We start from the raw sequence: 10,773 nt of genomic DNA on the forward strand, positions 1-10,773 counted from the left end.
CCAAGAGTTGTGTGATGGAGATCTACAAGGCCAATAAACCTCTAGCAAAGTATGAATTTCACTTCTCCATCCATAGTCGTGTGGGGAGTCTAATGTTCTTTGTTTCAGTTATGACTCGATGACATTAGAACTGTTCCTCATAGTGAGGCCATGTCTAATAGAGCCAACTACGCTATGACTCCATGGTCTCTATGCTAAGACACCTTGCACATGGTGCTAGTTCTCGGAGGAGCACACTATATGTTCTCTTTAAGTCTTAGTATCCAGTCTTCCAAGGCTTAAGTGTTTGGCTTATGTACCAATTTATAGACAATGTTCAGTAGGTCGATAACTCCTTACACGCTTAGGTTAGCCTTCAACTATTGTATACTCGGGAGCATCTCTTGTCTAGGTATGAACGATTGCGATAGAGATTGTTGTGAAGGTTGGCTTTGATAAAGTTGTTGCAAGTTGGAAAAACGGGAGGGCTTAGAAGGTTCCCCAATCAACTCTTGGAGGAACAATATCTTGTTGCGTATAGAACTGGATCATCCTCTTTTGGAGGAGAAAGTTGAGCCTTATTAGCTTTAGTTGCTGCAACAACAACGTGATGTTGAACAAAAGATCTAATAATCTTCGATGTCTCTATGGCTTTGCGAGTTTAATACCTAATCTGTTAGAGAAAGAGATTCGCATTTTGTAAGAAGGAGATACATGATCTATGTTTCAGTGAAGAGGCGAAGGTTTTTATTAAAAAAATGAGAGGAATCAACCGTCGTTTCTCACATATGGCTCCATTATTCCGCTCATGGAACCAGAGATCTAAGTGATGAAGTGATGGAATGAAACCAACATGTTGGATCTAAACCTTTGGTGTGGTGGATCGAACTTCTGGTGCCGTGGACCTACAAGACTAACACTCCAGTGAGTGAGAATGAAGGACATCCTTCACGAGCCTTATGGATGGCCTAGAACATTATTATTTCTATTATTATTATTATTATTATTTTGAAAAGGTTAAAATTAATAACATTGTTAAGAGTCCCACATCGAATAATATATGGCCTGAACATGTGCTTATAAGCAGGGACGGGTTTAGGTTGAGGCATGATGTGACTATAGCCACACCAATTTTTTTACTTCATATATATATATATATATATATATATATATATATATATATATATATATATATATATATATATATATATATATATATATATATATATATATATATATATATATATATATATATATATATATATATATTAAAATTAAATATTACCTTAATTATTTTTCTTTCTTTAATTTTCCTCTTTTCAAAGTTTTATATTTTTTTCTCCCTCTCTCTCAAACCTTACCACATGTATTTTAAAAATTAAACCGATCATTAAAACGACAAAGGTACTGTATTATTGGTTTATTAGTTGAATTATCTGATCACAGATTGAACTGCATGATTAAGACTGATTAAATTAGATAATTTAGTCAAATAAAACAGTCTCTGTAACAAAATTATATAGTTATTAAACAGGACAAACATGATGACTTGATCTCCAAACAAATCATGAGACCTTAAAAAATTTAAAAAATCAAAATTTATAAATACTCTTTAAATTCAAATTTTAAACATAGTGACCACACACAACAAAATAGTACAAAATACAAAATAATGTAATAAAGCATCGCAGTGTCTAATAAATTTATTTCCAATGAAAAAAATTATCCTAAATTTGTTTTGCAAAAGTCTATTTATATGTTTATTTTATTTTATTTTTAAATTATCAAAATGACATCATTTTGTCTGAGAAAAAAAAGTAAGCATTTAAACTGCCTGATTTTGAAAACAGCAGGTTTCCCATTTTTTGTATCAATTTTGACCGCCAATTTTTAAAAGCTATCAATTTTTCTGTTTTTACCGGTTTTGACCGCTAATTTAAATTATCAGAGTTTTAATATAATTTAATTCATACTTTATTTCATGTTTAGCCACAATAATATATAAAGTCTGGATCTGCCATTGCTTATACGTGAGAGTTATTCTCACCCTACTTATGAGTTTTATAAGATTGAGTTAGTTCAAACCACATTTTTTAATATGATATCAAATCGATTTTTTAGGATTGAGTTAGGCGAAATCACGTTTCTTAACAAACTTTAAAATAACTAGTTAAGGTATAAGGTATCTCAAAATCGGAACTGTTATACAGTTTATACCGTTACAATAGACTGAAAACATTCCAACACCAATAACCTGAAACTACATAAAATAGAATTACAGTGTGATCTCCTCAACAAACTAGATTCACACCAAAATTACAAAGCTGTCTCCTTTCAAAAGAAATGATGCCGTGTCTATTATAAAGAAAATATATAATATCACGTTGATTATTGAAAATACTAAGAAGGTTTATTCTTTTCAAGCAAATAAATTTCTATTAAACAAATTTAAAATATTGACGTGAAACCCAAACCACAAGTTTAAAGTTCTGCATTACACTTCACGAAGTAAGGTGGCGTGAGTCATTTATTCATTATGTTGTGGTCGCATCGCATTACACAAATCATGTTGTTAACACTATTTTTCATTCATCTTTATCTTTCTAAACGTGGATACTCCTTCTACATAGGGGTGAGAATAGGTCAGGCCGGCTTACAGGGGCCTATGGCCTAGCCTATATAAGGCCGGATCAGGTCAGACTTTTTTAACAAAAAGGTCAGGCTTAGGCTTTTTTAAAAGCCTATTTAATAAAATAGGCCAGGCTTAGGCTATTAAAAAAGCCTATGAAGCCTTATAGGCCGGCCTATATTTTCATGTATATTAAAAATAGGCTGAATAGAGGTCTATATTTGCATGTATATTAGAAAAAAGACTACATAAGCAAGCCTATATTTGTATATATATTAGAATAAAGGCTAAATAGACCGACCTATATATGCATATATAAGACTTATAAGGTTTCTTAAATAATATGGATTAATTGAAAACCATAATGAAAAATAGGCTTTTATATAGGCTTTCAGGCTAGGCCAGACTTTTAAAAAGGTCAGGCCAGGCCAAAAAAGAGAGCCTGTTATAGGCCACAGGCCAGGCTCAGGCCTATCAAGTTTACTGTACGCCAGGCTTAGGCCTTATAAAGCCTAGCCTAGCCTAGCCTATTTCCACCCCTACTTGTACACTTCCTATCATAAAACATATTGAATTGAATTATTCCAATTTCTTAGATAGAAAATATTAATGGAAGAAACATTTTATAAATGTATTTAGGAAGAGAAATTCTTATATGAAAACGATCATAAATTTATAGTTTTATGCACAACTAATAAAGAAAAAAGAAAATTTTAATTTATTTAAATTTTAATTTTTTTTAATTGAATTTATAGGATGATTGTGATTATGAAGGAAAGATAAAATATTGAATTTATTTTTTAACTAATTAAAATTTTATGATCGATTGTGTAAAAAAAAAGTTCTTATATATTTACTTATGAATTTTCCATTTAACAAATATTTTATTTAGCTTTGATGATGTATGTATGTACACGATGTAATCAACGTGAATGTTACATGCTTATAAATTTGTAAAGAAAAATTCAATTACTAATAGTGCCGTGCCAATTTGGATCGAGAAAACACAACTTGCCGTTTAAGAATTAACCATTATATGATTATGTTTTTTTCCACACTCTTATTTTAAATTTTATTGTTCTTGTTATTTAATTAAAAAATCAGTCTTTTGGTTTTTTTTGTTTAACAATTTTTAATTTTTTTATTCTATATTTCATTTTGTATTAATTGACAATTTTATTTAATATGTGTCATTTAATGTCAATCGATGTCATCTAAGTCAACTATGTCATGTCATATATTTAGAATAAAAATTTAAATTTATAATATAATCTAATAATAATATAAAAGTTTAATACATTTTTAGTTTCGAATCTTTTACTCTGAGTTAATTTTGATTTCATAATGGTAAGAAAACTATTTGGACTTATCTATTTCTTATAACATATCAATTTAATCATTTTGAATCAAATGTTAATAATAGTGTCAATTTTTATTGACGTATAACATTAATTTTTGTGATCAATTTAGTGATTAAAAATTATTCACTATAATATGTGTTCTACGTTTTGAATATCTTCCCCATCATACCCATAAGATCCAAAATTTTCAAATTTAGATAAAAACTCATAAACACACATTCATCAACCCAGAAATACATATTCATCAAAATTGCTTCATTCCTCAAATTCTTTCACCTCTGAAAACACTCATTCATCAATCAAGAAAATCACATTCGTCAAAACCAATTAATTCCTCAAATTCTTTCACCTTTCATAACAAACATTCATCAAGACAAGATGAACATCATGCAATGTTGAAAAATTTATTTTTTTTACCATAAAATGTTATTTTCCCTAGTTTAACACCAAATTGACATTTACACATCTTTCAAAAATTCTCTCAAGACATGCATTAGTTTTTTAGTTTCCTTATCATCTAATTCTTCATTTACAATGATATCAAACTTTTATAATTGTAATGAGATGTTTGTAGATTTCAATTCACTCATATCAAACTTTTATAATTCGATAAAGGCATAACGCTAACACTAGCCCTAATATCGTACATAGCACACTTGAAGCTCATATTTCCAATGGCACGTGAAATTGAAAAAATTCTTGGATCTTGGAGTTTTGAGGAGATTTATTTTGGATTATGGAACTCCATTCCTCAATTAGAGCCATTGTCCCATTGCCATCTAGATTTATTTTGTTTGACATAAATTCTTTTATAAATTTTAGCATATGACGAAATTTAAGACAAAGCTTATGTGATGGGAATATTTATGTATAACTTTTTTGATAGAAAATTTTAATTTCTCCTCGATCTTAAATTTGCCATATTTTTGTTGGAATAGATGTTTACTGATATTTTTAAGAAACAATCACGAGTTTATTTTACTTAAGAGATTAACTCAAAAATCTCAAAGATGATTTGTGTAAAGAAAACATACAACAAAAAGCACATGCGATTTGGATTTAAATGTTTGAACAATAAAATACCCGACGTAAACATTAAACAAAGTAAACAATAAACCTTGAAAAAAGATAGTAAACAATATACAAAGTAAATGACGTTTAATGTAAATACTTTTAATACAAAAAATTAGAAAAGTAAAATAAAGGCGACAGACTCATATATTTCTCACAAACTATTTTGCTCTGTAACTTATGTACTTCAGTTTTATAGAGATTGAATGAGAATTTTGAGACCTTAATTATAACGTGAAATTGTGCTTCTGATGGGACATATGTTGGACACGATGTTGGAACAACTGGTCCAACAAGTTTAACTAGATTTAAGACACAATTGGGCAGTAATGCATAATCTATGTAAAAGCAATAAATAACGCAAGATATTAGAAACCCAGTTTGGTGAAACCACACCTACGTATGGTGGAAACTCTACCCAAAAAAGAAAATTCACTTCTTAGAATAGTACAATCAGTCTTATAGAAACACCAACCCCGTGATTTTCAATGCCTTTTCTTAATCCTAGTGACTTTCTATTTAGGTCTCCCCATAAATATAAGAACCCCTATGATTTTCTCTCAATCACTAATTCCAAGTGATTAACTTCAATAACGACCTTTTAAATGATGAATTTATAACTAAACTAAGACATGCGAACAACTATGTCAAGTTACTAAAACATAGAGTGGTGTACATAAAGATTCAACACTAACCATTATGATGGCATTAGCGTGGAATACAATATACAAAGACTCAAAAATCTAGCACAAAGATTCCAAACTTTGCGCACAAAATCCATGTCTCAAGCATGAAACTTGAGCCTCCTTATATAGCAATGTCTTATGGGCTTTTCTTCATTAGATATTTGATTTTATTTACTATAGAAAATAGTTGATTATGTTGGATATGATCTTCTCCATAAATATCTCCAACAATAAGATATGATTTGATATATTTCAAATTCAAATTTAAACCTCCATTTAAATATGATTTGAACATCTCTAACTGTCAAACAAATCAAACAAATATTTCTAAATCAACTGTATGTAGAAAATCTGATTAAATCCTAATTAGAAATTGCGCACCAAGCAACATCCATATGGCCTGCTGTCAACACCAGATGTTGCACTGCACATGCTGGAACATCAAGTTCGACATGAATCTTGAATTAATTTTAGAAAAAATGGTCATCGCAACCAAATTCGAATTCGAGAGTTGATTATGCGAGGGGAAGGTATTAGCACCCCCCACATCAGTTGTGATCAATGGGAACCGTTTAATTAATTTATCAATAGAGTGTTAGCATAAAGTGATTTGTTTTCTTCTGCTCATTATACTGTTATTTACAAAATGAATGGAAGGGAAAATTTTTAGGTTTCTTATTAGGGTGTTTGACAAGATTGCAAGTCTTGCTCCTACGTATTCCCAAGTGCGATGGGGAACTCTAAGCTACGTAGTTCTTAGTATAAAAGAACTACATGTTGGTTGATTTTAGTGAATGATGTTTAGGTTGCATTCTAGCGGTTAAACGTTGTTTGTATGCTTCCACGTGGGAGGATTAAGCGTTTTTTTGTATCTTGGTAGAATGAATAAAACATCTTTCGTTTGTGAAAAGTTGAGGGTCACGATATGGTGGAAAAATATAGTTTGATTGATTGGATTATTTTTAGGTGGATGACAAGTATTTGATCAATATGGTGTAATGCCCCGAATTTAACTAAATTGATCAAGGATTTATTCGTTAGAATTAGTCGAAGTCGGGATTTATCGAAATTATTCTAAAAGCGTAATGGATTAATGTGTCGGTTTGAGCAGTTAAGTTGTGGTCAGATTAGTCGAGGAAATACAATTGCGAGTTAGTATTATTTGCATTATGGATCGATTGTAGTTGTGGAATATTATTAGAAATAATATTCATTATGTTATGTGATTATTTATTTATGTGTGTTATTTGGTTTAATTGAGTAATTAGAGGAATATTATAAATTGGGCCTAAGTGGAAGAAATATAACACAATGAGATTGGAATGTGGGTTAAGCCCAATTAAGAAAAGAAGGATATTAAGAAAGTTAGGGTTTTAGAGACATAACTCTCATTTGGAGAAAGAATAGAAAGAAGAGAAAGAAGGGAAGAAAGAGGAAAGCTATGACATGAAGAGGAAGGACTTCATTGAAGAAGGAAAAACTTTTGCTAAGGTAAGGGTGGTGTTCTTACTCTCTAAGGATTGTCATGATGATGGGTATGGTAGAGATTAAGTTTCATAATTGAAATCCATGAATGTGATGTTATTGAATGTTGAAATTAATGAATGATTTGCTGAGCTTTTGATGGGTTGTTAGAGGTTTATGTGAGTGAGTAAGGTTGTGATTGGTGTATCATCTTTAATCCTTCAATTCCATAGTTTTAGAAATGTTAGGGTTTATGTTAGATTTCATGAAATTGGTGGTCTAAGCATGTTCTGGTATGATGTGATGATGATAAATGATGTATATTGATCATATATGCTTTGAATTGTTGATTGGAAGTGATTTTGGGTGGAGATATAACATTTTCGTAGGTCTGTGCGCTGCTATTTTTTCTGCATAATCGTGCGGCCGCTAAGCAGACCCCAGCCCGCTGAGCGGACTCTGCTGTCAAAAATATTTTTGAAACTTTGAAATGACGTATCTTTTGATTCGTAACTCCGTTTTATGCGTCGTTCGAAGCGTTGGGAAGCTAAGGAAATTATCTATATGATAGAAGTGGAATGGTTAACACATGATGAATTAATTATGATGTTATTAACATGCAATTATGTATATGTGCGTTATAACTTGATAATTTGTGAATAACATTGTGATAGCATGTTATGTGGTGTAATATTCATGATGTGTGTGAATGAATATGTGTTATTTGAATGTTCTTCTGGGGAATGATTACTTAATGACTTAATTATGATGTGGTTGTTTTAATAACGTGTATGTATGTGAATATGTGTTATGGCTTGATGAAATGTGAATGACATGTGTTGATATGATACATTGTAATTTATTCATATTGTATACCATAATGAATTGTTGAGGATGTGCTCAAATATATTGGCAATTGTTTACTACATGTATAATGAGATGTTGAATTGATGAATACTATGAGTATGATTTATATATGAGTGATAACATGTTACTTGAATCGTATTTATGTAGTATGTGGATTGGTGTTGATTGATAACAATATCGTTGGTATGATATGTGATATGATATTCATGATGAGTGTGAATGATTATGTGATGTTGTTTTTGAAAAATAAAGATGGCTCGCTAAGCGGAGCTCAAAATTGGTTCGCTACTGTTTTAGTCCGCTTGAAGCGGGGTTATTGAAATTGTATTTCCATAAGCGCGCTTGAAGGTCGCTAAGCGGACCTTGCTGTGCAAAACTTGGTCAAACTTTGACATGATGTATCTTTTGAACTGTAACTTGTTTTTAAATGCCGTTTGAACTTCCATGAAGCTCTAAATGATGTCTACCCATGGTATGTGCTTTGAATACCCTTGTAAATCTATATGAATCCTTTCCTTGAATTGAATTGCTTTATGTTGTGAATGTTGTTGTAACATGATGAATTTCTTCTTGTTGTTGTTGTTGTAACATGATTAATTGTTGTTGTTGTAACACGATGGATTCGTTATTGTTGTTGTAGACCCTATGGTCAATGTTGATTAAGTTGTTTATGTTGGTTGAGTTGTTCAAGTTTATTAAGTTGTTCAATTTGGTTATGTTGTTTATGTTGTTTAAGTTGTAATTGTGAGTGTGCATGATTGAGTCGCATCCAGGGAATTGTTTAAGTTGGCCCAAGTGGAAAATTTTCAAGTTGGCCTAAATGGAAATAATTTAAGTTGGACCATATGGAAAATGTTTAAGTTGGCCCAATGGAAAATGTTTAAGTTGGGAGTTTACTCCAAATGGTACTACATGCATACGGATAACATGAAGTTGCATTTTGAGTTGCATTTTGAATTGTTGTGATTATGATGGAAATGTTGTTATGTGTTGATGATAAAGGTGTGAATTTGAATATAACGTTATGATTGGCTAATGACGTAGTTGTTGTGGTGAAAGTCGCCTTGTTGATGGTTTGGTTGTGGTAAAAGCTGTATTGTGTTATACGTTGTGAAGTTGTGAAAATTGTCGTATGAAGTGGTGACATTATGTATGATTTATATCTCCTATATTATTTATCATGCATTGCTTTATATTGTAAGATATCTCACCCCTTTGCTGATATTTCCCCTACCATGGGAAATGGGAAGGTATTCAAGATTAGCTGTGGATGTTCGAATTGACTTTATGAAGTCTTTATAATGCTTTATGACAAGTCGAGTTGGTGTCCATTGCTCTGATACGTAGCACTCGGGGGGATTAGTCGTTATTATTTGATTATTGTATTCCATGATGACATTTGTGTTAGGTTGAATTGAAAGATGTTTATAAGATAAAATTGGAAGTTGTTGGATAAAGTTTTGTTTCCGAATGCTATGTATCTTTGTTGAATGCAATATGAGTATGTATGTTTGTTTGGTTAAGTCTCAATGTGACATCCCATCTTTGATGAATATTTTTAAATGCACTCTGATTTTCGCTTAGAATTGCAGGGTATTGGGGTGTTACATTAGTGGTATCAGAGCAGGTCGGTCTATACAGCCAATGTTATCTTATGTTGTTTGTTCCCGTGTACGCGACGAGTGTGTGAATCACTGTCGGTACTTGTTGTTTTTCTGATCATTTGTCTGCAGGAGTTGGTTTGAATCTAAGTGTGGGAGAAGCTATGCTTCTTCGATATGTTCAGTTGTAAGGTGTTAGTATATTGCTGCTAGCGGCGGTGCAAGTGTCAAGGGAGTTTGTTGTTTCCCGAATCGAAGGTGAATTGTATTTAAGAATTTGGTTGCTAGATAAGTTGGAATCCCTCGAGGAAGAGGATGAGCAGGAATTATTGATGTTTACTTCTCGAAGGATGAGGAGCAATGTAGCGGTTGTTGGTATGCGAGTATGGTGCAAGTCCCTGATGTTTCTGAAGGTAGCTCTAAGTAATGAGAATAAATTCTAGAAGATGGAATTTTGAAAGTGCGATGTTCCAGTGCTGTCGATGGACTGTGAAGTTGTGGTTGAGAAACCTTGTGTAAGATGTCAATGTTAGATCAGTGATTAAGAGAAATATTGCTGTAGACCTTGTTGTAAGATTGTTGCAAATGATTGAGACAGTAGTGGAAGCTGTCGAATTTGTTGAAAACTTTCTGAAGCGCGAGTAAGAATTGGTAATGCAAAGAGATGAGTATGATTTCAATAATAAGAAGCGCGGATAATGGTGTACATGAATTTTGTTTGGACGTCAGAGGTGTTTTAGTGAGTAGCTGCAAGACGTCAGCGTTAGCTTGTTCATATGATTTTGGGAGATTAGTGAATTTTGGAATTATAGTGCTTCTAGTGATATGAGTACAAGTTGGAAAAGAACATTATTAATGTTGGTAATGCTGGTTTATACTCCATTATGGTTGTCGGCTTTCTACTGACAAATTGAGGACTTGATCACCCTTAATCTCTTGTTGATAGTAGACAAAATCGTGATTGGATGGCATAGACGTATCTTGCTAGCTTGATAGTGCGTAAAGGGATGAATGTTACATCGTGAAGATTGTTACTCTCTAGTTGGTGTGAATTAACGGAAAAGTATCCATGAATGGTTGAGAAGTAATGGGCAAGTCGGAGGAGCTGGTTTATA

Source organism: Vicia villosa, linkage group LG4 (assembly GCF_029867415.1).
Source record: "Vicia villosa cultivar HV-30 ecotype Madison, WI linkage group LG4, Vvil1.0, whole genome shotgun sequence".
In the NCBI taxonomy this organism is placed as follows: Eukaryota; Viridiplantae; Streptophyta; class Magnoliopsida; order Fabales; family Fabaceae; genus Vicia; species Vicia villosa.